Here is a 27,104-nt window from a genome sequence, read left to right as displayed (position 1 = left end):
GAGCCTGTTTGTCTCCCTAGGAGTCCTCCTTGAGGAGAAGAAAATGGGCGAGTGTACTTGGATTGACAAGGACATGAGGGCTTGGCAGGTGAGGTGACCCGAGCTGCAGAAGAGAAGCCCATTTATCTCGGCTCTTCCATCATCCAGCTGTGGGCGGTGCCTGGAAAGAAAGCCCCAGCACATGGTGCTTGGATGTTCCTGGCCGGGACAGAAGGGAAACCCCAGCTCCCGGGGAATTCCCTGGCTGCGATCCAGGCTTGTGGAATCCCTGATGGACGGCAGGAGGTGATACTCTGGCTGCCCCGTGGGAGTGTCCTTGCTGGTGAGCTCCAAACTCAAGGATGATCTTGCATCTCAGGCAGGGCCCGCAAGGACCTGGAACATTCTGGGCCCCATGCTGGAAAGGATTCCCTCTTCCCAGGGAGAAGCAGTTGGCCCTCCCAGGCCCTTCCCAATCAGCTGGAGGCTTGAAAGAGCTTATTGTCACGCCTGTGTGCATCTCAGCAACCACACATCGGAACCAGGTGCCTGGCCCCGTGTGAGGCCAGGGGAAGACAGTGGAGAGTGGAAACAGGTTGGCGGGCTGCTCTCCAGAGCCCACGGTGGGGAAGCGGAACCCAGCCAAAAACTTAGCAGCCAGTAAATAACCTAGCCGTGGGTCATAAACACTCGACAACAATAAAAACAGACAGCGTGAGGGGGACGAAGGATGGGCGGGAAGGCTCGTGGACACTGCAAGGGCTTCTTGAAGTCCCACGGGAGCCAAACATAGAATGACAAGGAGCACCCAACCAGCGGCATGCTGATAAATATTTAACAACTCGCTCGCAGAAAAGGCAGGAACGGGGGGAGGAGGGAAGGAAGGGAGGAGGAAAGGAGGGAAGGAAAACAGGAAGGAAGGAAGGAAGCCTGATTTGTAGAGGTTACTAATTTCCATAGTGTAATCCTTCCCACCATGGCCAGTTTCAGGCTATCAACCCGACGTCATGGGAAGAGATGGGCACATTCAAGTCTTGTGAGCTGGTGTGGGTCCCACAGCACTCATTCGTGTGAGCCTGGAGAATGAGCAGTAGAGGCAGCAGAAAGAGCAAGTGCAAAGGCCCTGAGGCTTTTTTTTTTAAACACAATAACTGTGTTGTGTTCAAAGAACAGAAAGGAGGTCAGTGCAGCCTGGCCTTCATGAGCAAGGGGTAGAAGGGTCATGCTGGGAGGAGGCCGGTCTCATAGGGCCTTGTGGACCTTAGGAGGAATTGGGGCCATGAAAGTCTTTGAACGTGGCTGCCTATGGGGGGTGGCGCTGCTCCCGATGCCATTGGCCAGGGCCACCAGCAGTAACGTAACACAATGACGACTGCAAGGAGGACGCCTTGCCCGAGTCCTTCTTGAAAATTGCCTCCAACCTGACCGATAAAGTGGTACGAGATGGGTTTCCTTCCTGCCCCGGTGTCTGATGTTTACTATTGAAGAGGATCGAAGATTTCAACCGGAAAAAAAAATATTGTCGTGACAGATGTGTCCACACGCCCACCCTCCGCTCGCAGATGTCACTGAGGCGGAAGCTGAGCGCGTGCGTCTGCTCATACTAAATAAAAAAGCAGCCGTGCAACTTGCCAGAGGCAGCAAGAAGGCAGAGGAGACTCTGAGCGAGGCAGCTTCCGGGCTGCTGTCTATGCTCGGTCCTAACAGTCTTGGTCACAGGGCCAGGAGGGAACCAGCAGGAAGGGAATGAGAGCGATAAGCAGCTCTTAGCAGAGAAGAAGCCCTTGCAAGCAGCGGATCCAGCGTGTCCAAATTCACGCTGGGTGAGCCTCCTGGATGATTCCCGTCCCCCTCCCTGCTCTCCCCAGGAAGCCTCCACATGCACAGGGGGTGCTGGGGCCACAGGAGCCGGCTTCAAAGGGAAGCCTTGTTCACATGAACAAGCCGAGAAGATTTCAATTAAGGCTGCTTATTTATTTATTGGACTTCTCAAAAGCGGTGCCCCCCATGAGCTTGGGGCACGGGGATAAAGTTTAAAACATGTTTCATTAGGATAATTTTTTAAAAGCCGAGAAGTATCTTTCCGGCACCTTCCACCAGGATTTCGCATTCAAGACGAGGGAGGCCGTAAGAAGAAAGTGGCCCCTCGCCCTCCCTGTGACCCATCTCACACTGGCTCTGTGGTCCCCTGCCACGCTTTCCTTCCACCTCACCCCGACTCTGTCGTCGTCTCCCTTTGTCCCAGCTGTGGGGGTGCCCTGTGTGGGTCTCGCCCCATTGTCGCCCGACTGCAGGCCCCTTACTCTGCTTTTCGACACGCTGAAGCACATCCTTGCCTCCGGCCGGCTTTCCCGTGTGAACAGAAGCACCTGCCGTCTGTTATTCATGGCCAGGGCTCCAAGTCCAGGACTGAGAAGGAGGACGCACTGGGGAGGAGAGGGGCGCTGTCCTGTTGACTCCACATTTCTCTGTGGGTCCTAAGTTTGGTGTTTTTAAAAGCCCCGGGGGCAGCTCTGTAGGTTAAGGAAGCAAACCTCTTGCTAGGGGTTGCTGAACTTTGAAAACTGAGATGGGCTAACGGGTTTCCAGAATGCTCTGAAATGGTCTGCAAAATTGAGTGTGTGTGTTTCCTATGAAGAGGGCCGGTAGCTTCCTTCACATTCTCAGGGGACCTTTAGGGGTTTATGACTCTATGAGGTCAGGAATCAAGTGCCAAAAGTATAGACGGTCTGCCCTCCACCGAACAAGAGAAAAACACGCAAAATTGGCACACAGGTGTAGGGACTCACAGACTCCCCGAGAAACCCCACCCCAAAGCCCTGTTTTGTTTCTCTCCGAGGGCCGGAAAAAGGAACGTGTGTCTAAGGGAGGCCCCACCTCCTAATTCCCAGTCTTCAGTCACTGGTACTCTTTGCGTTTTGAGGATCCACAGACAACAAAGGGTTTTCATTATGGGGCGCCCGGGTGGCTCAGTGGGTTAAAGCCTCTGCCTTCGGCTCAGGTCATGGTCTCAGGGTCCTGGGATCGAGCCCCACATCGGGTCTCTGCTCAGCGGGGAGCCTGTTTCCCCCCACCCTGACGTCTGACTCTCTGCCTACTTATGATCTCTGTCTGTCAAGTAAATAAACTCTTAAAAAGAATGTAAAAGGGCCCTTACCAATGGGCTGTGTAGAGGTGTTTCACATGAACTCTTGGTCTCTACCCCACCTCCAGGAGCAGCCTCATGTCCTCTTCCATTACTTCTCCACCCGAGAATGAGAAAAATGGGAATTTACACCCAAAATCTATCCTTCATCCACTTTTCCTCCACCCCACCCCATTTCAAAATTCAGGGACAATATTTTGGTTACTGTTGCTAGACACTGACTGCTAAGCAGACAATCCTATTTAATAACAATCCGGCCAAGTGGGGACCATTACCACACCCATTTTAGAGCTGAGGAAACTGAGGCTTTCAGACACAAAGACATTTTCCCAAGGTCACGCAGCACGTAAACAGTAGAGCAGGAGTCTGAACCCAGGTGTACTTTGGGTTTAGGGCTGTGGCTGAAAACTATTGGCTCCTTATACCGCTTCCATCGTGGAGGAAGTTGGGCCAGGAGAGGTTGACCCGTTGTCCAGGGAAGAGGAAGAGAAGGAGAAAGTGGCTTCTGTGTGAGAGCCAACTGGGCATCCTCAGACCTAAGCCAGGAATCAGACAGACACAGTCACCCTGAGTCAGATCTTAGAGGAGCGAGAAGTCAGTTCGCCCTCAAAAGGGGAAGGAGAGAAGGGAGAGGCTGGGCTGTGCATACCCAGTTTCTCCTTCTAGACTTACCCATCAGATAAGTCATCCCATCTCCCTGGGGTCAAGGGACAAAAAGTGGGAAAGGCCTAGGGGGTTATACCGACCGATGACCTTTACAGAAGGAAATGTCAAGAACAAGCGCTCCCTATCCAAGGGGATTTTGACACTAAACTGCCACGAAAGTCCCCATGACTCCATAGCACAGGATCTTGTGAACAAAGTTCTAGGGCTTCCCTCCTACTGCGATGGTGAACTTAGCATCCTTGGAAGGGACAGTGTGAGCCAGGCCAGCATGGTGTGCCATTGGTATCCCCAGAGCCTAGCACCACCATGAAACCTACTGACCTACCGTGTGCATTTGAAAAACATGACTCCGTCCTCCGCAAAAGCAAGGGGTACATCCTGTGTCCATGGGGCTGAGGGAAGTGACTTGACCCACACCGTATAGGAAGTCAGCGGCCTTGGCCGTGGTAGCTAAGCCGGCAGGCCATCCACAAAGGCCTCTTGTGCTCCAGGACGGGCCCTACATCCATGACAGCCTGAGCTTCTCTTTAAGTTCAAAGTTTCTACATCCCTCTAGAAATACATTCCGTGTACTCCCGTGGGACATTTTCAACCCTTGTGCCCTGCTCTCTGCCATGGCAGGGGACCTGCACAGACGGGACCAGTGGCCGCAGCCCATGGGGAGGCCCGGCAGGAGCTCAGGGGAGCTCAGCGGGGGAGGAGAGCAAGGTCAGAGTGCCCGGGGCCCGGGCTCCCATTCTAGTGCTCACCGCGGGAACACAGACTGTGTCTCTCCACCAGGTGGGGCTGAGCCATGCACGAAGCCATCAGTTCCCTGCTTGGACAAAGCCCTCCCTGCTGGCCTCTTTCTGGTGCCATCCTTGTCCCCTGGTGGCTTCCGAAGATGCGGATAGCATGGAGTGTTCTGAAATCCAGCCTCCAAACCTGTGTGCCCTGGCTTGCGAGAACCAGGCGACACGTGGGTGTCACCACGCTAGGACCGGGGTGTGAAGTGTGTTCCTGTGACAACTGACATTGTTACCTGTGATGGTGACACCTGTCAGGTAGAGTAGGAGGTACAGGCCACAGCTTCCTGCGGGCGAGAGAGGACAGCCTGGCTTCAAGGGACCAGGTTAGGACTTGGCACGCGGAGAACGTAAATTTGCAAAAGGATATCCGGCAGAATACTTCTGCTCCGACCACGCGCCCAGCGACTGGCCAGAAGAAAAATGTTGAAGCGGAAGGCGAGATATTGCCTTCCAGAGTGCCGAGAACCCCCCGCCCATCCTGAGAATAACACCAGGCCATCCCCTCGGCTTCCGGATCGCAGCGGGTCTCTTTTCCAGAATCCTCCATTCCCACTGGATGCTGGCATGGCTCTTCCTTTGACGTCTTTGTCTCCTTTCCTTCCTAGACCTGACTCCCCAGCTCACCCCCTATTGCTGTGGAAGAGCACAAGGACTTCTCGAGGGTCCCAGAGTCACCAAGTGCCATCGGAAATGTTTTGCAAAATAAGTTTGTCCCCAGCCTCCCTCTTCTCTTCTCATTGTTTGTCGTGTAATTATCAAGAAACCTAGACGGCAGGCTTTGGATTCACCTACACCCAAGTCATTGGTGTTTTGAGCAACTGTTTGAAGTCCATATAGGTTTTATGTCTGCAGGTTTTGTCCGTGGGCGTTCCTCCTTCGTTAAGTACGGTCCACCTGGCCCTTGTGAGTCCTACGTGCCAAGCAGCGGGCCGGGTACCGCAGGTGTGGGGGAAAGTAAGACAGAGACCTGCTTTCACGGAGCTTGCCGCATGAGCCACCATGCCAGGATTTCAGGAAATGAAGTCAGGGTGCTAAGTGTGCCTTTGGAAACTCCAGGTCCCGGAGTCTGGGCAGTTTCCAGATCTGTCCAGCGTGCCATTTGCTTCCCCCTCACCGGCACGGGCCTTCAGACTTGCTCCTTCCCAGCTTCGGGCACCTGAGCAGTGCATCCAGAAAGGCTTGACTCCCTGTTTGGAGCCTTTTCATCCCCTGTCCCCCCCCCCCCCCCCACAAAGCCGTGGCTGTGCCTTCCCATCAGCGAGAAAACCCAGTGCTCGCCCAGAGTGCCCGCGTCTGCACGGGCGCCCAGGGATGTGCTTACAGAGCTAGGACTTTGGACTCTGCTGCTCTACGGAGGGACCGTGGAGATGATTAGCGGGACAAGTGTCAGCCTGCTTTGCCGATTCTGTTTCCGTCTCAGAGCATGATCTTGGGTCCCTGCTCATTTGATCAAAGCACAGAAAACTTCTTTCCTTCAATTGCCACGAGGGGGATAGGATAACCTGTTGTTTTCGTAAATAATTCCCAGGGACCTGTCTTTTCTGCCTAAATGTGCCGAGTGTCTGGTTAAGAACCGTGTAAGGTGGGCATCGGAGGGTTTTCACACCGTCTCGGTGCAGAGCCACGTAAAGATCTCCTGAAAGATCCTCAAGGAGTCGAGGACACTCCCACGTGGAAGGGGACCCACAGCTCTGCTCACACATGGGCGCGTGGGTGGCTCCGGCCCCAGATCCGTGACGGGCACCATCCGCTCCACAGCGGCCAGGCTCACCTCGAGCTTTCCTTTCTGTCCCCGAGGGGAATTCACTTGGTGGTAACCCATACGGTCATTCCAAGTAGGTTTGTTTTTTTTTTTTTTTCTGTCCTGCAGTGTTAGCTGTCTTAGACTATCACTTGGTTTGTTGTTCTGTTTGTTTAAATCATTTTGTTTGCCCTCACCAGGTCCTGGAGTTTAGAGATAATGTTGAGCCTGGAGATAAACCAGCCCATGAGGGTCTCCGTTGCTGGGACTGTGTTTAATTTCCTCTGTATCTGGAGCTCCTGGCGTGGCTCACAGGAGGCACGTAGAACATGTTGGTGATGGTGGTGATGACCATTGATACAGATGATGAGGACCGACACCTTTTTTTTTTTTTTTGGCATGCTTAGCATGTGACAGGCACTGTGGCAGGGGACATACGTCCCCCTTCTCATCATAGCCTCCCAAGCCCCCAAGGAAGCAAGGCGCCATCACTCTCTTGATTTTGCATAGATGAGGAAGCAGGTGCACTACGGCCACGTGACCTTCCCAGGAGGCCACACGCCCGTGAATGGAGAGCTGCGACTCCCATCTACGTGGTTCCCACTCCAGAGCCCAAATGCTTGTCTTGATTTCTGGAACAAAAGACCATATTCAGAAAGTGCAAGACGTGTGTCTTTCCAGTTCTGCTCCTTCCATGTCTGAGGCATCAGTGAGGGAGGATAGAAGGGGTAGAATGTTAGGGGGAATAGGTGAGGGAGGGTAGAAGGAAAGCAGCCTTCATGAACCCCCGAGTCAGGAACAATGACAAACTCAGACTGAAGAGTCCAGTGGGACAGCCCTGAAGAGGTAGTTCTCACCTGCCAGGGTCTAGAAGCTCTGACTAGGGTCTAGAAGGTCTTCTGCTCTGACATGTACAGATGAGGAAGACAGGGCTCAGAGAGGTTGAGACACTCACCCAAAGAAGAACAGACAGTAAGAGCAGGAAGAAGGATTCGATCCAAGGGAAGCTTCCAGACTTCGCCTCATTCCCCATGCCGCCTCTGCCGCCCACACAGAGCTGTTGTGTCAGAGATCACGGGTCGTACGTGGTAATATAATCCCCGCCATCAATTCTTACTACGTCCCAGGCTCTCAAGACAGAGAGCATACCCGATGCAGCCTTTCCCTTGCGGAATTCATACTCCAGAGAGAAACAGACAATAAACAATGACATGTCGCATGGTTAGCTGCGCATTTACAACGGCCATAAGTTCCTCTCAAGGGAAGGGCGTGTTTGAGAGTGTGTTCCCAGAGCACCCACTTCTCCCCACCTCCACGGCTGCCACCCGTGGCCCAGCTGCCGTTGTCTCTAATCCGGTCTCCCAGCTCCTGCTCCAGTCAGCCAGCGGGATCTTTGAAACTACAAATTAGATCGTGTTACTACTCTGCTCACAGCACCCAGAAGCCCACTGAGCTCAGGAAAGAGGTTAGATTCCGACCATGCATAGCCCATCTCACTTCCTCCTTCTTCTCTTCCTCCCTCTCAACCCCTGTGCTAGAGCTTAACCGTACCACATCCTCTTGGCTACTTCCTGCATACCCCAAGTTGCTTCCACCTCAGGGCCTTTGCACTGGCTTTTCCGTGTACCAGAAACACCCTTCCCTGGTATTGTCATGAATTGATCCTCACTTTCCTTAGGGCTCTGAAGAGGAGGGTCCTGTTGTAGCTGCCCAGCGAACCCTGTTGCCCTTTCCTTGCTTTGTTTTTCCTACTGAAGTTATCCACATGTGACATTCTTTATGTTTATTTGTTCATTGTCTGTCGTCCCCAAGTGGGATGAAAGTTCCATGAGGCCAGAGCCTTAGTCTTCTGTGCGTTCTGCTGGGTGCCCAAGGCTGAGAACAGTGTCTGGCACGTGGTAGACCTTGGGTAAATAATTATCGAGGGGATAAAGACATAACTGGGAGCGCTGTCTGGGTTTGGGCATCAGGGTTGATTTCTTTGGAAGAAGGGAGGTGTTGCAGGCAGCTTCTAAAATGGTTTCCCATCAACCTTGTGTCCTGGTGTTCCTGCCCTGGGGCAGAAGGAACTGTCGCTTGCTTCTAACCCATAGAACATGGCAAAGGTAATGGGATGGCCCTTCCAGGATGAGGTTACACAGAACTGCCCCTACCAACCTGCTGGCACGCTCCCATCTCACTTTGAAGAAACAACCCACCAGCAAGGAACAGGGGCAGCCTGAGTTAACAGCTGGGCTGAAACCATGACCCCCAGCCCACCAGTTCACAGGGAACTGAATGCTGTCAGCAACCAGAGCAGCCACAGGGGTGAGCTGGGAAGCAGGTCCTTCCTGCCTTGAGCCTGGAGGTACTCACAGCCACAGCTGAGACCTTGTAACATGCAGAAAATCCTGAGATGGAAGCTTGCAGGGCCCAGGAATCCTGACACCTGGAAACCGAGACTGTCAATGTTGCTTTGAGTCCATAGGCTTGAAACCATTTGTTACGCAGCAGTTGCTAAACGATACAGAAGCATGTATGACTTAGACGTATGACATCTCTGTGAAGGCACAGGGCACTTGAGCAGCATTCCGAGTCCCAAAGGAGCAGGATGTAGGGAATTTACGGTCCAGAGAAGCCAGGGTGCTAGAGCTCTATGAGCAAAGGGAAGGAGAATACGGGGTGAGGTGAGAAAGGGCATAAGGCCAGGCTCTGGGTTTGAGTTTAAAAACCCAAAAGTTAATATAAGCCGTGGAAGTGCTGGAGGCTGGGAAAGGAGTTATCCAATTATCCTTTAAAAGATGACCTCGGCTGAAGTATAGAGAAGAGACTGGAGAGGAAGGAGTGGGCGTGGGGAGACGTGCTGGGGGACCTTGAGTCATCTTTGTGCCAGGTGTTGGCCGCGTGGCCCTCCTGCTGGCAGTGCCATGGAGAGCGTAGGTTCTAAAGTCATTTTAGAGAAGATCCCACAGGACCTGGTGATTCATTGGCTGTACCCAGGGGAGTGATCAGGAGAAGGAGCTGTCCCAAGACTGATCTGTAGGTTTCAACAGTTCTTGCCTCCATTTTCGGTCTACACCGCAGGTCTCTGAGATGCTTTGTTGGTTCAGGTGGTACCAGCCATGCTGAGCCCACACTGTCCTCATCAGAGATGTTTTGGATGCCTTCTGGAAAGCAGGTAGAGCTCTAGCCCTGTCCTGTGGGAGGGAAAACCAGACTCTGGGAAGTGCCGTGCCCTGGAAGCTGCACTTTATTGCATGACTAGCCACTCCAGGTTCTCACTGACCACAGTACCATAGCTCAGGCATCCGTTCTTACCCCAAGAACCAACACCAGGGCTCAGTGAGGAAAGGAGAGATGAAAGTCAGAAGGTGAGGACAGAAACAGCCCAGACATCAACAGGCTGCAATATTCCCTTAGTCAGTCCATAGCTAAGAGTCAGCCTGGAGCCGCTCCAGGATGAATGCATCCTCCCCACCCTCCCCTTCTCCCCATGCTCCCTCCTACAGCACAGCGGAAAGCAAAACGAGTGCTCCCAACCCTGCTGATGCCAGGACTTTAGGCTTGTCTGCATGTGAGACAAGATGATGCCCTCCCCACCACACGCTCCCACACCTGTTCGTTTTTGATACACTGCGAATGCTATGTAACACGGACTTAAAACATAAATAATTACAAGTGCATTTCGTCTTGGCCGGTCAGCTAGACAGCTCTGATGTTCAATGAGCATGCTCAGAGCTGGCGGGTCATCTGACTCTCTGGTGGGGCGACAGGGCCCCTGGTCCCTGCTCCTTGTGTCCCCTCTTTCTTTGGGTTGCCTCGGGCTGATTCTCATGCAGTAGTGGAGAGGACAGAGGGGACAAGTGCTTTTTTAGCATCTGCCTGTTCTGTGTTTATTAGCATCCCATTAAGTCACATGGCCAAACCTGGGGCAAAGAACTGGGGGCATTTTGCCATCTCCCGTAACAGACACATGCCCCGATGATCTCACGTTTCTAAAAGCACCTGCTCATCACTGTCATCTATGGAACTGGCCCTGTGCTTGCTTCCTGCTAACTCAGGGGCTCTCCGCTAGGGGTGATTTTGTCCCCCAGGGGACATCTGGCAATGTCCAGAGACACTTTTGGTCATCAAAACGGAAGGGGAGGGTGCTACAAGCATCTAGGGGCCAGAGTCCAGGGACACTGCTAAACCACCCAAAGGGGGGCACAGGACAGCCCCACAACAAAGGATTGTCTGGTCCCAAATACTGATGGTGCCAAGGTTGAGAACAATGTTAATTTGCTGACAGTCCTCCTATGGGGTAAGTTATATTGGATCTGTTGTACTTTATGCCTTTCCTACCCACGTAACTTAGTCCTGTCCCATGGGACTGACTGGTGGAGGCTGCCTGGGGTTTGGGGCCCAGATCTGTGCAGTCTGGTCTCCCTCACACTGGTTACATTTAGTTCCCATCCCGCAGTCCAGCTTCCATGCCCGTGGCGACGCTGCCCTTGCTTGGACGCTCACCGGACAGATCCCTTCTCAAGAGGCTGCCGGCGGCACCTTTTCAGAACAGGTGAAGAGTGTTAAAGGATCCTTGTTCTCGCTAGCGGGGTAATCATCTCTGTATGGAATTCCTCGCTGGCAGTGTTGGAGAGGGGACTTTAAATGAATTCAAAAGAAGGAAAAAATCTGAGGCAGCCAGCCTGGGGGCACGGACACCTGGTCTGCCCTCCGGAACCTCTCGTTGTGCGTGCAGCGTCATGAAGGCACGCCGCCCAGTGAGGCGCCTTCGGGGGCACCGCGGACACCTCCGCTCTCTGCCACCGCACACTCTTTCCCCTCGCTTCTGGTAATTTCTCTCCCCTCCTGAGCCGCTCACGCAGGTCTTAAAGGTCCTTGAGGAAAGCGCTGTGTAGGAGAACAGCTGTTGAGGAAGAGAGAGGTGAGCACAGGTCTTGGTTTTCGTACTCTTGGGCAGAAAGACAGGGTTGGAGCTGTCCACGGGGCCACTCAAGGGATGCAGAAGAGAGTTTGCTCCTAATGTGCCAGTTGGTTCCACCCTGAGGGAGAACGCTGTGCCCTGCCCCCAAGAGGCTCCTTGAGGAATAGCAGTAAGAGCTGCCGGCACGTGAGTCCCTCCGGCTCTGTGTTAACCCTGGGCACGCAGCTCATCCTTTATTCCTGACAAATCTTCTGGCATGGGTTCCTTGATTATCTGCATGTCACGGATGCAGAAACTGAGGCATGGGAAGCTGCCATTGAAGGTTGCACAGCTCGGGTTGCTGGAGTCTGAGCCCTGCAACCTGGTTCCAAAGCCTAATCCTCCACCCGAACCCTGGAACCGATGAGTCTTGTCCTGAGCCGCCCTGGCCCTCAAGTGTTTGGTAGGGAGCCATTGCTTAGAGAATGTTGACTGGATGAAGGGAGGTCTTGGTCCCTCTGAAACAGTGTGGGGAAGGATGAGCAGCTGAGAACCTGCTGTGGCCCAGGATCTCTCCTGGCTGCTTCTCCATCATCCCGTTAGTGTGGAACGCGAGGGGGTAGAGCAGCTATAAGGTAGTACCTAGGACAGTGGGTAACATAGTCCCAAGACTTCTCTGGCCCTCAGTTTCCCCACCTGTAAGAACAGCTGGAGGGAGGGGATTCTCACTGTCCCTTCCAGCTTTAGTCTTCAATGGTGCTTTGATTTGAGGACAGGTTCAAATGAGGAAACATGTATTTCCTCTCGTGCTTTTCCTCCTCACAATAAGCAAGCGCAAGACGTCCAGACTGAGACGCACCTGCTTCTCCAACTGCGATTCTGCGTTTAAAGGAAGTTTCGAGGAAAACGGGGTTCGGCGACCGGGACTTTACGAATTGCATGGCCCCTTCAGCTGGAAATTTGTCTTTCCTGGTCCTTTTCAATTTTTTAAATTCTTAAAACAGCCATTAAATGCACATGATATAGGAGTTCCTATGTGGCTTAGTCGGGTAAGCACTTGACCTTGATTTCCGCTCCAGTCACAGTCTCAGGGTCATGAGTCCGAGTCCCAAGTCAGGCTCTGCCCTCAGGAGGTCTGCATGGGATTCCCTCCCTCCCTCTGTCCCTCCGCCCCCTGCTCGAACTCTCTCTCTCCAAAATAAGTCAATAAATCTTAAAGAAAACCACAACAGCAACAAATATCGCGATATGCCAAGGACTGTCCTCGCCGTAAGTCCTTCTGATTTTAGAGCAAACTCTACACACTTTCTGGCCGGTTGACTTATATCCGTAGTCCCCAAGCTGTGACCCTGGGGCTCTGCCACACGTTTTCTTCTCCAGCCTCTGCCTTTGTCTCTTCCTCTGCTTTGCCAACAGACGTCCCTTCTTCCCCAACCTCTGCCCTCCTTTCCATCCTCCCGCCTTTCCCGATAGCTAACACGCGCACAGCATTTCCCAGTTGGCAAAGGGCATTCAGGGTCCTTCTCCTGTGAGTCTCCTCACCAGGACAGGCAAGATCATCACCCCTGTCTTGGAAATGAGACTACTGAGACTTACAGACGTTCCATGGCTTTCCCGTGATCAGATGATACAGCTGAGCAATGAACCTGGGCCACCCGTCTTCCGGTCCTGTCCTCTGTCCTTTTAACACTCTGCGGGGGCGCCTGGGTGGCTCAGCGGTTTAAGCCTCTGCCTTCGGCTCGGGTCATGATCTCAGGGTCCTGGGATCGAGCCCCGCATCGGGCTCTCTGCTCAGTGGGGAGCCTGTTTCTCCCTCTCTCTCTGCCTGCCTCTCTGCCTACTTGTGACCTCTCTCTCTGTCAAATAAATAAATAAAATTTAAAAAAAAAAAACACTCTGTGGCTGTACTCGCTGCTTGCTCCTGCCAGCTCTCCTTCCTGTCCACCATAAAACAATAGTAATACCAAATTCTTATGACTCCTGGCTCAAAATAGGCACTCTGGGTGCTTTACCTAAGTAGCACTGTATCCTCATAGCAATCCTATAAAGTAAGTACCATTATCATCCCCATTTTACAGATTAGGAAACCAAGGCCCAGAGAAGTCAAGCAGCTTGCCTGGGGTCACACAGCTAAAAAGCAACAGAACCAGGTTATTTGACTTTAGAATCCACGAACCTGACAGCCTCACGGTATTGCCTTGCTAAAGTACTGATCAGCGTTCACTCACCCATCCATGCATTCATTTCACTGTGTGCCATTTGCTAGGACAGGTTGAATAAGACATGGTTTCTACCCTCCGTGAGCATGATGTGGAGCTCAGAGGGTGTGCGACTCGTCTACTGCTCCATTACGAATTCCCACACGGTAGCTACCACCCCCCGTTCATTATCTCACAGTCTCTACAGATCAGGAATCCAGGTGTGGCCAAACTGATGTGTCTGCTCAAGGTCTGAATCAAGATGCTGGCCAGGCCGTGTTCTCATCCAGAGCTCAGCTTCCTCTTGCAAGCTCACGTGGTTGCTGGAAGAATTCAGCTCCTGCGGTTAGAGGACCGAGGCTTGAGCTCCTAGAGGTCACTTGTCATTCGCCGACATTGGCACTTCTGTCGCTTTAAGGCCAACAGGAGGCCCATACCACTGCTTCTTGTGTCTGGCATCCACAAGCCAGTGTAAAGAGCTCTCTTGATTAGGCCAGGCCCACCCATGATGTTCTATCTCTTGATGGATTCAGAGTTAAGGGACAGAGACCTTAATCACAGCTGCAAATTCCCTCCATCTAATGTAATCCAATCCCAGGAGTGAAATGCCTTTCTTAGGTTCCACTTACACTCCAGAGCTGCAAGTGCACCATTGCATACACTAGAAGGGTGCGGGCGGATCCTGCTGGCCCTTCCAGAACTCTGCCTGCCGCAGACGTAGGGGCTTGTGAGAGCAGGGTGTAAGGGGAGCAGCGTGGTGACCCCACCCAGCTTGAGGGTGCTGGAGAAGGCTTCCCAGAGGAAGTGAAGTGGAAGTCGCCAGAAGTGGTGGGAGGGCACCACGCGAAGACTGGAACATGGGGTGCTGCTGAGGTCTGAAATGCCTCTGGACGTTGTAGCTGCGGTGATGTGCAGGGTGGGAGCTGGAGCCGGGCCCTTGTCGGATGGTGGAAACTGAGGCTCAGAGAGTTCAAGTGAGTGCCCATGGTCATGCAGCTTGTGAGAGCCAGAACCGGAACTCGAGCGAGCCAAGAGACTCCCGCGACGCCACGCAGATCTCCACGTGTTGCCCCCCCCACCCTGAACTAAACACAGAAGTGGGGGGCTCGGGCCTTGTTTTTGCACGTGGCCAGCCTGCTTGTGCACAGAGCGTGTGGTCACGCCTGCCTGTCAATGCACGTGACACCACGACGTCTGTCGAAGAAATGACTGTTCCTTCTTTAGTGGGTCGGGAACAGAAACGGGGCCCGTTTGTAATGTTGTATCATAAAATAATAGGGTTTGGGGCACGTGTATCAAACTATTGCTTTGCGTGCTTTACAGAAACCAGGGGCAGGTGCTTCTGCCTTAAAGACACGGGTGCAAACGTTGGAGCCCGGGTTGGCTGGTGGGAAACGCGCTGCCGGGGAGGAGGCGGTGAGAAAGGAGAAGCGGTTCGGAAGTGAAGATGGGAAACCGCTCCCCAGCTGTGGAGCCGTTTCTCCCTTTACAAACCTGTCGGTCGTGTCCATCCGCTCGCTTTTTCTCCCGGCTGTGCGTCTTGAGCCCCTCCCGAGCGCCGGTGACAGCCCGCGGCTGGGATTCTGGGAAGAGTAAAACGCGGACACTGCCCAGAATGGTCACCGAGTCCCAAAGCGCCCCTCCCGCACCGAGCTCCGGGGCAGGTGCATACAACCCACCATCTCACCGGCTCCTCGGTTTCCCCTCTGAGGAAGGGCAACCCCGAGGTCAACGGCACAGCCGAAAGCTCCCCACCGTGTGGGCGGCTCATCTTCCAGCATCTGTGCAGAGAGCTCCGGCCTCGGACAGCACGGGCTCCCCGCTGCTCCGTCCCTGGAGGGCCCTCGCCTTCTTGCCTTGCAGGGGGACGTGCTGCAGCCCGGCCGATTCTGGCTTTGCCAGGGCCTGGCCGGCAGCACCACAATGGTGGCTAGACAAGTTCACAGACTTAGGGGGTCCTGCTCTCAGTCTCCACCAGCCCCCCTGTGTCACCGGGACCCTGTCCCAGCCTCTGAGAGCTCCCAGTCTGATGGGAGGGACATGGTCGCTGACGCTTTACCTTCCTAGGGGGATGGCTAAGTTTACACAACGAGGCGACACTTGGCATCCAAGGATGACCCAGTCTTGCATTCGGGGTGGAGCTGTGGGAAGCGAGCTGCCCCTGCAGGGTCCCCGGAAGGAGCCTCATCTGAGCCGGTGCTCTCGCAGGACCCGGGGTGCATGTGCAACTCGGTGGGCGGGGCTTGGCAGGTGACTCCGTAAGGGACGTTTCCCACCTTGACGTTTTCCTCCCAGGACCTGTCCCCTGACAGGGCCCAGTTCAGGTTGATGGTTTTCCTTTCCTCTGAAAGGCTGTGCAGCTTCATTGTCTTTTGTCTTTGGGTTAAATCAGTATTTAAAAGGCTTTTCTGAATAATGAAATTTTAGCTCATTTAAAAATTGCCAATTCTGAGGCACCTGGGTGGCTCAGTGGGTTAAAGCCTCTGCCTTCGGCTCGGGTCATGATCCCAGGGTCCTGGGATTGAGCCCCAAGTCGGGCTCTCTCCTCAACGAGAAGCCTGCTCCCCCCGCCCCCCGCCTGCCTCTCTGCCTACTTGTGAACTCTATCAAATAAATAAATAAATAAAATCTTTAAAAAAAAATAAAATCACCAATTCTGGGGGACCTGGGTGGTTCTGTCGGTTAAGCACTTGCCTTCAGCTCAAAGCATGATCCCGGGGTCCTGGGATGGAGCCCTGCATGGAGCTCCCTGCTCATGAGAGAGGCTGCTTCTACCCTTCTGCAGCTCCCCCTGCTTGTGCTCTGTCAAATAAATAAATAAAATCTCCAGTTCTTTGTCACAGAGACCAAGGCCATGGTGGCTGAGAAGGTCCCGGCTTCTCCTTCTCTTGTTCCTGAACCCGTAAGCACACCCCTCCCTCTCGCCAGAGGCTGCGGTGTGCTCTAAGGTCTGGAAGGAGAGGCTCACTGGAAGGTCTTTAATCAAGCTGTGGTTAGCAAATAAAAGGAAATGGCATTTCCTTTGAGTCACTGAAAGTTTGGGATTTCTCCATCATGAATGTTTTAAGAGCAGAGCCCAGGGTTCATTGAAGTAGGACACTAGCTTCTATATGCCGATAGTCACTAGCTTTCTTTGAGCCCAGGGGAAATGTGTGCGTGTGTTTATGCACACTGTGTGTGTGTGGGGGGGGGGGGGACTGGGATGGGCTCCTTAACTCCCCACCCAGTATTCTCCGTTCCCTGAGCAAGTGTGGAGCTCGTGGTCATGACACGTTCAAATGAACCGAGCAGATTTCTCTAGACATATCTCGGTCAGGCAGCGCCGCGTTCCCCTCCCTCACCGGTAGAATATTCTTTTTCTCTTCCCAATCTTTTTTCACATCTCTCTGTTCTTTTCCATTCCCACTGCCACCCAGCAATCAGGCCCCGGTCATCCTTCCCTCGGACGCTGGCTGTAAGAACCGCCCCGTCTGTAGCCGCTGCCTCCCATCCATCCTGCGTTCTGCCGGAGGAACTCTCCGCCAGCGCACCTCTGAGCCGGTCATGTCTACCATCAAAGTGGGCTGCTCCCGGCCTCTGTCAGCCCATCCTGGAGGCTGGCATTTAGGGGCTGGGCCTGCAGCTTCCTGCCCAGCCTTCTGAGCCCCCCAGGGCTCACGCAGGTCCTGCCCTGTGGCGCCGGTCTGCACAAGGCTTCAGGGGGACGTGGGGGGGCCAGGGACGGGACTGAAGGCAACCCCTGCACCCCTGCCCCAGCCCCACAAATGGCTCTGTCCGGCTCTGTCAAGCTTCTGTCTTGTTTGTTTTATTAAATCCACGGCACCAGGGGACACTCCGTGCCTGCTTTCTGGAAGAAGAGATTCTGCCGCTGGGGGGAAAGCGTGCTCACCGCAGCTCCTTACAGGTCTTGGGCTTTCTGTCCTCGTGCTGTGCCCTGCCGTCCCTGGAGCCACTCTCTCTCTCTCTGGAATGCTTTCCCCTCCCGCCCCATCTTCAGAGACCTGGCCAGGAGGCCCGGGCTCCGGGAGGGAGAGCGCCTTTCTTGATGGCGGGAGCCCTCTCTCCCGCAGGTGCGGGGATGCGTCTCTGCCATGGGGGCAGCACCTGCCGCCACACGGCATCATCGGCCGGTAGCCACCGCACCCCCTCAGCTCACGGGAGATGGAGTCTGAGCACAAGATGTTCTCGTCCATCCCTTTCTTCATTCATTCATTCATTCATTCATTCAACAGACTTTCCCGACCAAGGTGCAGGGGCTGTGGCATTACATAAAAAAGGCACATCTCTATCTTCAGGGACTGTACATCTTAGCCAGAGAGAGGTTGTTTTTTTTTTCCATTTTATTTATTTTTTCAGCATAACAGTATTCATTGTTTTTGCACAACACCCAGTGCTCCATGCAAAACGTGCCCTCCCTATTACCCACCACCTGTTCCCCCAACCTCCCACCCCTGACCCTTCAAAACCCTCAGGTTGTTTTTCAGAGTCCATAGTCTCTTATGGTTCGACGTGGATGGAACTAGAGCGTATCATGCTCAGAGAGAGTTTTAAAACACGTACAGAGATGACAGCTCTGAGAGAAGTGGCTGGAAGGCAACGAAGGAGAATCCGCCGTGCCCAGTGGAGGGTCCTGGTCGGGGCTGGGACCCCCTCGGAGGGAGTGTCATTGCAGTGGAGACAGACGAGACGGGTGGGAGCAAGTCGGCGGCGGGCCTGGCTCCAGCGGGCAGGAGGGGGCCGTGCGGCCTGCTGGGTGGGCGCGCACCGACCCTTGGACCCAGAGGTGGACATGGAACGTGGCCGGCACTGGGCGCGGGGGAGGGGAAGGCGAGGCAGGAGGGCAGGCAGCGCTGCGTGAGATCCCAGGTGGCTTTTAAGTGGCTGTATTTCATTTCCTAGGGCGGCTGTGACAAATTGCCACCAACTGGGTGGCCCACAGCCGCAGATATTTATTGTCTCCTGTTCTGGAAGCCAGAAATCCCAAATCAAGGTGTCGGCAGGGCCAGGCTCCCTCCGCAGGCTCCAGGGTGGGTCCTCCCTGGCTGCCTCCGCCTTCTCTGACTCCCGGTGCCCCTTGGCCTCAGCCGTGTCACTGTTGTCCCACACGGCCATCCTCCTGTGTCTCTGCGTCTCCTTTCCTGTCTCTTATAAGGACACTCTCTTGGCCTGGGGGTCCACCCTCATCCAGCACGATCTCATCTCTATCTTGACCGTAACTTTGTTTACCGTAATTTTGCTAAGATTCTTATTTTAAGCGGTGTTCTGTGGTTCTGGTTGGACATGAATTCGGGTGCAGTGGGGATACTAAGCAGCCCACTCTGGTGACCTTCACAGCCTCCCTGCAGGGTTAGCATGGAGGTGGAAACTGAGGCCCAGAGTGGGAGTTTGTCCTGGGCCACACAGCTGAACTTGGCCCAACAAGGGGCCAGCCAAGCCTCTTGAGTCCAAAGGGGATGCCTGCGCTCTGTGCACATCCCTCCCTCCCCCAGAAGGCACGCTGTGCACTGTGGCTCTGCTTACTGTTCTCAGCCCACTCCTCAGTTCCGATTATGAGAACAAACTGGGCCTCTTCGCCCAGCGGGTTAGAGGCTGGGGTTGCAGCCATTGAGATGGGGAGCAGGGGTCCCTCCACTGAGCCTGGCCCCCCCCACCAGTAGTGACTCAGGGAACAGCACCAATGGCCTCAGCGGCTGGTCAGCACCAAGACCAGTGGCCTCAGCGGCTGGTCAGCACCAAGACCAGTAGACCAGTGGCCTCAGCGGCTGGTCAGCACCCTCGAGCCGAGCACAAAGATGCAAATACACCAGACAGTCAGCTTCGCGTCCATTGCATTTTTGTTGTGTTTGATGCTCTTTGCTTCCAGAGGCTCACATCACCACTCCTAATGGTTGATTCTGTTTCTCCATAAGGAAAGCGTCGGTCATTTCCCTTAAGTGCCCACTGGTGGATGCCATCCCCCTCGCGGTGCGTTTACACAGGGTGAGGCGGCGCGCCCTCTGGGTCACTCAGCATTCTGCGCGGCCCCGGGATCATCTGTTTTTCAAACAGTACAGACCTAATATTTCCCCCAACCCGGCACACTGGTATCTTTGCAGGGACTTTTCTTTCCTGGACGCTTTCGGTATTTCACAGTATCTTTTTTTGTAATAAAAAGAGGAGAATTGCTGCCAATTTCCACAAATTTGGGCTCTTGCAAGAATAATTTTCTCTGAATTATATGTGATTCTCCCTTTTCATCTATCCCTTACACTTCGTTTGCTTGTGGTGCTGTCTCTAAGCCGACTGTTAAATATTTGGGATCTCCTGTCGCTTGGTTTTCAAGCCGTGGGAGTGTAGCACAAGCCACAAATGTGGGAGGACCTTATGCGGGGAGTGCCCTTGGCCTTCCCGATGCCCACACTCCAGGAGCAATGGAGGAGGCAACCGACCCCTGAGTCTCTGAGCCTCCACCGTTCCTCTCCTCCTTTATCTGATGATCTAGAGGAGCCCTGGGTCCTTGGGGGGTGTGACGGAGGCAAGAGGATGCGCCACGTGCCCTTGCTAGGAGGGCGTGGTCAACAGAGCTCGGAAAGAGAGGACAGCAAGTTTGAGGCCGGCATTTTTCAACTTCACCGACTGCTTTGTGTTTAGACCCAGGATCCTCTGCATCTTCAGGAGTGTGGCCTCGGCTTCCAAGAACAGCGGCAACCTGGGATGGTCCCCGACTAATCCACTCTCAACTTGGCACACACGCCCTGACACGTCTGTCTGCTCGCTGGTCTCGGGGATTGTGTCTGGCAGACAATAGAATAGGTGATGGATACATTTTGGTTGAATTAATGAAATACTTCCGACGATGATGATGGTAACAATGATGACGATGATGATGGCAGCGATGATGAACGTGTGGAGCCATTCGTTACCTTAGTCAGTAAATACATGTCATGGGCATACAGGTGCCCATGTGCATGATGTTGGTGATACGGCAGAGAAGGAATAAAGCAGATGTACGCCCCATGCCCTTGGGGACTTAGATTCCGGAGGGGAGAACTGAGGCAATAAAACAAGTAGATTAACTTCAGTGGTCTGTTAGACGGTGATAAGCACTGTGGAGAAGAAGCACGGAACGAGACGGAAGGTACAATTTTAAGGACAGTGAGTGGTCAGAGTGTGCCTCTTTGAGAAGGTGACATGAACAAAGATGAGAGAGGGAAGAGAGCGTGCAGGTGCTGCAAAGGGCATTCCAGGCAGAGGGAACGGCCAGTGCAAAGGTCCTGAGGCATGTTTGGGAAGCAACAAGGAAGTCAGAGGGACTGGAGTGGAGTGAATGAGAGAGAGCAGGAAAGGGGTCAGTGAGATAAGAGGCTGCCTTCCCCGCCGTGGGTCGTTGAGGCAGCCAAAGCTTGGGGGACTAAAAGGGCATGTCTCTTTTAGTCTCAGCCAGTGAGTGGTGCAGTAGAACCCAGCGTCTGTATCCCGGTTCTTGTGCCCTCTCTTAACATGACAAGAGGGTCCACTGGAAAATGGCGCCTTTTGTGACATGGCCTCCTTAGCGCCTACCTACTACAGCTGTAACTTGTCGAGAAGAAAGGGCTGCCTTTCCCTTTCTTTGCTCCTGAAACCTCTGTGGTCAATGGCACAAGAATTGGCAGCCCCATTATTTCGGTCTGAGCCGTCCTCAGAACTCCCAGCTAGATGCCAAATGCCTCCAAAGGCCTTATTGTATCTGCCTTGGTTGTCTGATGCCACAGTCACTCTGATTCCTTTCCATGTTTTTCTTCCCTGCCCCCAAAGTTTCTTGTCTCCTTCTGGAGCCAGCCAGGAATACATCTAATTCAGGGCATCTACCTGCCCACCCAGTAAATTACTTTTGCTCACTCGCTCTGACAAAATCATCTCCCTTTGCTGACCTTTCCTGCCTCGTGTTCTTGGCAACATTTCCCTTGGCCTAACTCTCTGTGCAATCTTCTTTTCCATTTCTTATCTTTGCTTTTCTTATCATTTTTACACGCTGCCTGTCACTCAGATCAGGAATCTGCCTGCTTTCTCTTGCTGCCTCATCATCCCTTTTGAAGGAATTTCTCCACTGCCTCTTGGGTCAATGACCTTGGGGGACCCTCGGGTGCATTTCCCCGTGACCTTCACCGTCTTGGTTGACCCCGTCCTTTACTTCAGCTACTTGCACAGAGCGCCGTTCAGTTTTCCTGGGAAACGAGGACGGGCCAGTGACTTTGATCGCCCCGCTAATGGGGGAGTTGCAAAGCCCTACAGAGGTGCGATTGGGCCAGACAGGAACAAGCCTCGTCTATCGCTGAGATCCAGGTGTGTTTGGGTATTTGCCTCCAAGATAACATTGCTGTTCTGACAGCAGGAGTGGCAATCAGTACAGTCTTTTCGAAAGGCACTTTGGTGATGTCTGCTCAGAGTTTCAACACATTTCTGGGATTTCAGAAATACTAGGCAGGTTTTGCAGAGATCCGTAGACAAGACCGCCTACTGCCGCAGTGTTTATTGTAAGCGAAAATTGAAATCCTAATTGTCTATCAAATCATCAGCGGGTCGCACTGGGTAAATAAACGGTAGTCCCTACCTACACCGAGGAGTATGTGAAGTTGTTAGAAATGGTGAAGACTGAGCCACATGGACAGAGAGAGATGACCGGGAAACAGTTTTTTGTGGGTTTTTGTTGTCGTTTTTTTTTTAATAAACAAGTTGCCATGCCTTTGTGTCCGGGATGATCCATTTCTATAAAATTAAATTATATACCCACTATAGAGCAGGCATGATCTTGTTATTGAAAGAAATTAGGTGCTTCGCAAATCTTCAACATTGTAGCATTCTCGGGTCATGAAGTGGTTATAATAGTCTATCTAATCAACATAAAAGCTACAGTTTAAAACCAGGAAGAAGAACATTATCCACAGTCCCATTTGTTTGATCAGAGGAGAAGAAATATTCATTCATTGTAACCTTGTTTTGTTTTGCTTTTAATACCCAGAGAAACGTGTTAACTTTTTACATCCTGAGAGATACTTGTACTTTACAGAAAAACAATTAGAAGGATGTGTCCCGGAGGCCTCTAGGGAATGGGGAGAAGCATGCGCGTGCGTGAGTGTGTGCACGCGCCCGCACGCGCCCAAGCTCTCAGAAGAAGCAGTAACTGATACTTTTTACAACCTGTACTCCTGGGTTGCTGAAAACGCTCTTCCCAATGAGCATGTCCTTTGTTATATAATTAAAAAAAAAACGTGTAGTGACAGTTACTTTCCTTTTTTTTTTTTTTTTTTTTTGACTTTGTGTCTCTCTGTCTATCTTCTGACCAAGGGGAATTTTCAACATGTGGAGAGATGGGACGCCAAAGTAGAATGCTCACATACCCATCACCCAACCTACCAGTCCTTGGCTAGTCCTGCTGCGTCCAAACCAGGATCCGTCCCCTTCCCCGGCCGCTAGTCCCATGTGAGGCTGAAGCGAATCCCAGGCATCATTTTCACATCTGCTTTCCTCCTCCGGACTCTACTGCCCCGTGGCTGCCGAGGGCTTGGTCCTCTGATACTGTTATTGCAGCGAGAGCCTAATCCTGACTTGCAGGACTCCTGCCCACTCTTTGTCCCGCACCCTCCCCAGAGCGACCTTTTTGCACCCTCATCTAAGCCCTGTCTCAGACGCATCCATCCGAGCGTCCCAGCCACAACAGAGGGCCACAGAGGGGTTGCAGGTGCACCACGATATCAATGTCCTCGTGGGCAGCGGTGGCCAGAGCCTGCTGACTGCTGTGGCCTCAAGGAGCCTCATCAGTGTGACGCCAGTGAGTTGTACAAATAATATTCTGTGTCCGTATGCCATGTCAGGGAAAGGGCTGGGAGCACTGGGACATTCAGACTGCTGCCAGTCCAGAGGGCAGGTCACACATTGTCCGTCTGTCACACTCGGCCTTCTCTCTCTCCCTCCTCCACGCCTGTCTCTGCTTTTCCGCCTGGGACCAGATTGCCCCCAGGGGTGAGCCTTGGGAGGGGAGTAGATGGCGGGGGGAAGTGATGCATCAAACCAACTGCCAGATGTGGTCCACGACCCTATCACGTTGCTATGACTGATCCAGACCGTCTGTCATTCGGCCCGTCTTTCAACAGAGATTGTACTGGGCACCTCCAATTTGCCAACACCGTTCGAGGACCTGGGAATCCAGAAGGGACGGAAACAGACAAAACCCCCGCCCTCATGAGGTTCCTACACACAGAGGAACATGGAGAGATCCTTGCAATGACATCTACCGAACATGCGCGAATTGGGGATAATCTTCTCTCTTTTTGTCTTTGCCGTGTTCTGCGTCCGTTGATTTCTTTCAAAGGAATATGTGTCATCCTTACAAAAAAAGATGTGATTTTTCTTAAAATGAAAACCACGAACAAAGAAAGTACATGGGGCAAGAAGACAACAGCGGGTAATTCTGGGTGGTGAGAATATGCTCTGTTATTTTGTTTGTTCTTTGATGTACTTTTTACATCCTCCAACCAATTTTTGAAGTAAAATAAAAATGGGGAAAAAAGTGAATTCTCTGGAATTGGCAGTGAATCAGCCACAAAGCAAGGGATGAAAGGAAGGTTTTGTGGGTTTTTTTCCTTCTTGTACTCCACATGGAAACCCTAGTATCCCAGCCTTACTCCAGATGAGCTGTGGGAAAGGCAGGATTATGGTCCCTCAGCTCGGTGAGGCTTTCTCTAAACCACCTTTTTGTGGCCTTAATTCCGTGAATGTAAACAATAATTACCAACCTAAGGAGATTACTCAGTATAGCTTATTGCCTCCGGGTCCCCGAATGAGTCACATTGTAGACTGCTCACAATTAATCTAAAAAATTAAACCAATTGCCTTTCTGGTTCCTTCTTCCCCATTTTGTGCCTCAGTGACACTTCCACAAATTTAGTGCCTGAACTGCTTTTCTGCGCGGTGTTCCCATTTTTCTCCAGAACTGAAATGTTCCGTTAAAACTAATTTGCTTCCGAGGCATGTCTTTTGGATTTCCCTGTCATCCTTCCTGGGTGCCGTCCCCTTAGCTTGGATGGGCTGTAGCAGAATGGGGCTTTCTGCTTCTAATTCTTCCATGGTCCGTCTAGTTTTCCAGTTACTACTTCACAAACTCCCTCCTGTCCTTCCTCCCTTTGCTTCATGCAAGTGCACTTCCTCCATCAAGTTGGGAAGAAGCCGGTGCTGTTGTGTCCACCGCTCCCCCAGCATGCCAGTGTTCGTGAGCAGCGAGAAAATGGTCCAAAGGCCCAAGGACACAGAACAGCTCAAGTTCCTGTTAGCACAAGGCACACAGGAGATGGTTGCCCTCCATCCCCCCCCCAAAATACAAACAGAGCACCCTCCTTCAATGAGCTTTTAATTTAATTTCCTAAAGGAGAGGAGGTAGCTGTATGCCAGATTTTTAACTCTGAATACAGAGCAGTTTGGGGGTTATTTGTTACGCAGTTGTAAGTGGCTAATACACACTCTGTCCCTTCCTTGCTGGGCATATACGTGTGCCAGGCACTCCCAGTTCCCATGTATTCCCCAGTCTGGAACATTCTTCTGCCTTACTCACTTTGGCCTGCTATTCTTTATGTGACAGTACAGACATCACTTCATCAGGGCCCCCTTTCCTGTGCCACCAATGTGATCTCATATCAGTCTGTGTCACGAGTTCGTATGCCCCCTAAACAACCCTAAGTTCCATGAGGGTAGGGACAGGGGCTGTCTTGTCCTTTCTGCCTATTCTATCTCCAGTGGCTCTCATGGCTCCTAGCACATGGTGGGCACCCAGGTATCTGGTACAGGGATGAATTAAGCCTTATAACAGCCGTGCTATCATTGTTCCCATCTTACAGATGAGGAGACTGAGGCTCAGAGGGCATAGGGAGGTTAGTCGCATTCATCACCCTGTTACTAAGTTGCTAAGCCAAGATTCCAGTCCCAGTTTTCTGTGGCTGCCTTCCCCTTCATTCAGCACTTCTCAAACTGGACTGGGCATACAGACCACGTGGGAATTTTGTCCTAATGCAGTTTCTGACTCAGCAAGGCAGGGGTGGCTGAGAATCCTCACTTCTGACAGTCTCCCAGTGATGCTGACGGAGCTGGTCCTGGATCACTGTCAGAGCAGCGAGACCCTCAGTATTACCTGCTCTCAGACAGGGGGATCTGGACAGGCTCGTGAGGACACCGTCATGGAGCATCTAGGTTGCACTAGGCTCTGTCCTTGTTTGGTGCCAGTTCTGCTCTAGAACTCTCCGTGGTTGGTGACTGTCCACACATTCAAACAGGTGGGGCAGGGCCAGGGGACATTCTGAATGGCAGCGTCACGTCACCTGCCATTGGATTTGTGAGTGAGGCTCCTAAATGTTTGGTTCCCGGCCGAAGCTACCCACGGGGACTGGAAGGACTGTGACGAGCCCTGGGCGAACGCGCCTGGGCTGTCGCTGAGGAAGCAGCTCCCAGCTGGGCACGGACAGCTGGTGCTTGGGAGAAGCAGATGTACACCCTGCCAAAGAACCGGGGAAACCAGAGCACATATAGGGTCCATGCAGGGGGGTGGAGGCTCTCGTCACCAGGAGGTCCCCATTCTGTTTCGGGAAGGAGTGTCTCCGGGAGATGTGTTCCCAGCATCTCAGCAGACATGCGCCCTGCCCCCAGGATCCCCTGCACCTCCCTCAGCCTTCATCTTCCTTCCTGAGCCATCGGCAGGTGAGCGGGGTGGGGGGCACTGTCCACCATCACCCTTCCATGGGGGCGTGTCCTGTAAGGAGAGGCCAGGCCGGGCCAGGCTGCACGAAGAGCGTCAGAAGCAATGAGCCCACAGCACTGAGCTGCTCCATCAGTCCGCATCAAGGCAGAACACCCAAAGTCAAGAACTACTGGGCCACCCCTTGGATGGGCTGCTTTCCCAACCAGACCCAGACCGGGAACTGCGGGCTGAATTTCCTGGCTGTCCACGTGGATGACCACCAGGCAGATGGCACGTTTCTGGGAGGATCTGAACTGGTTCCACCCCACCTCTGCTCCGCCCTCCGTCCTTGCCCCAGGATGCTGAAGGGGGACCTGGGCACAGGGCGATCCCTAACCTGGGATTTTGAATCATGACTAACTGATCGCAAATATTCCTTGGAATAAATAAATAAAAGGGAAAGAAAAGGAAAAATTACTGAATATTTCATGATACGTGAACGTCACACTGCAGCATCCATAAATAAAGCTGTGTTGGAACACACCCACGCTCATGTGTTTCGTCAGAACTCTTGAGACGGGGGGGGGGGGTGTGGTTGCAAAGAAAGCCCCAACTATTTACTGTGTGGCCCTTTATAGAAAACGTTTGCTGACTCCTGTCATAAATGATCCTAATTTATCAAGAGACCTTGCATGCATTTGTTGATGTAGGTGTTTTTTCTGTGTATCCTTCCCATATTTGAACTCATGTAATCCTTATAATCACCCCGGGACATGCACTCTAGTAATCCGCATTTTTCCAATGGGAAAGCAGAGGCAGACAGCTTCCTGAGACCTGCCTTAGGTCACGGAGCTAGGAAAGGGTAGAGCGAGGACTCAAACCCAGAGAGTCGGAAGCCAAAATGTGCACTTTGGCCACTGACTCGCGTGCTTGGGTTCTGCAAAAAACTCTAGCCATAAAGAAAGCGTCCAGAAGGGGAAGTCCTTAGGTATGCCCAGGCATGTAGCCAACATCTCTCTCTGA

At 52.8% G+C, this 27,104-nt stretch overlaps 1 protein-coding gene across 4 annotated transcripts in view; it reads left to right on the top strand.

Annotated features, from left to right (window-relative positions):
• KAZN (kazrin, periplakin interacting protein) overlaps window positions 1-27,104 on the top strand; it is a 1,041,121-nt gene that overhangs the window by 694,896 nt on the left and 319,121 nt on the right. The window lies entirely within an intron of this gene.

This window comes from Meles meles, chromosome 1 (genome assembly GCF_922984935.1).
Source record: "Meles meles chromosome 1, mMelMel3.1 paternal haplotype, whole genome shotgun sequence".
Classification (NCBI taxonomy): Eukaryota; Metazoa; Chordata; class Mammalia; order Carnivora; family Mustelidae; genus Meles; species Meles meles.
Note: the sequence above shows the minus strand (reverse complement) of the source record. Positions and strands in the feature narration are given on the sequence as shown.